Below are 1,258 nucleotides of genomic sequence, written 5' to 3' on the forward strand. Positions count from 1 at the left end.
ATGGCATTAACATGATGCTTTGGTGATTTTGAGGCTTCTTTAAGTCTAGCCATAGCTTTTTCAAACTTCAAATTGATTGTGTCAATGTGAGCACTAAGTTGAGCACCCAATTGAGTAACGAAGACCACTTCATGCTTTCCTCCTCTAGTAGCCTTGCGAGGTCTACTATATTGTGAGTTATGGACCGCCATTTCCTCAATTTTGTTCCATGTTTGATTGTCATCAACTTCGGTGAACATTCCATTTGATCCCATGTTGAGAATGTTCCTTGAATCTTCATATAGACCGTTCCAAAATTGTTGTACCAAGAACCACTCGCTAAGTCCATGATGAGGACATGAGCGACAAATTCCCTTGAACCGCTCCCAAGCTTCATACAAAGATTCTTCATCCCTTTGCTTAAAACCCGTAATTTGAGCTCTTAGCATGTTAGTCTTTTCCGGTGGGTAGAACTTTTTGTAGAAAGCTAGAGCCAATTTCTTCCAAGAATCAATTCCGAGAGTGGCCTTATCAAGGCCCTTCAACCATTGTTTCGCGGTGCCAATTAGAGAAAAAGGAAATAAGACCCATCGAATTTGGTCTTGAGTTACACCGGTTTGAGAAATCGCATCACAATAGTCACAAAAGGTTTCCATATGAGAATGAGGGTCTTCACTAGGCATCCCCCCAAATTGGCTCCTTTCGACTAATTGGATAAAGGCGGATTTGGCAATAAAATTTCCGGTCAAATGTTGTGGTGTGGGAGTACCGTTGGGTAGGTTCTCCTCGGTGGGTACGGAATGTGATGAAAACTTAGGCATTGTGGGTTGATTTTGTGTGGTATTTTGTGTCGGGTTCTCCTCACCTTCTCTTGCAAAAGGGTTGATGAACTCAATAGTTGGTTAAATATCTACAACCTCACTAATACCTCTCAAATTCCTCCTAGCAAGTCTTCTATTGGTTGTCAAAGTTCTTTCAATTTCACGATCAAAAGGTAACAAATCACCTTGTGACCTTCTAGACATACAAAATATCAAACAACTCGAAAACAATTAGAACAAACCTTGAGGAGTTTTACTTCCCCAAGGCAAAGAAAGACACAACTAATAACAATATAAGAAAATCTAAATCAAGATAACACCGTCCCCGGTAACGGCGCCATTTTTGGTCGGACTAAATCTTTTCGGTAACTTGTCGTTAGGAGCACCTAGACCAAAACACAATTTATAACTTCACAAACAACTCTACAATTAGTAAAGAGGCAAGTAAAGGTCGGATC

The 1,258-nt window shown here is 40.4% G+C and overlaps 1 non-coding gene across 1 annotated transcript; it reads left to right on the forward strand.

Moving 5' to 3' along the window:
• The first annotated feature begins 321 nt into the window (after positions 1–321).
• On the forward strand, positions 322–428 carry LOC141597787 (small nucleolar RNA R71). Its single transcript, XR_012523002.1, has one exon. It is a non-coding gene; the product is annotated as a small nucleolar RNA R71 (small nucleolar RNA).
• Positions 429–1,258: the final 830 nt, after the last annotated feature.

The sequence above is a fragment of the Silene latifolia genome, chromosome 8 (genome assembly GCF_048544455.1).
Source record: "Silene latifolia isolate original U9 population chromosome 8, ASM4854445v1, whole genome shotgun sequence".
Lineage (NCBI taxonomy): Eukaryota > Viridiplantae > Streptophyta > Magnoliopsida > Caryophyllales > Caryophyllaceae > Silene > Silene latifolia.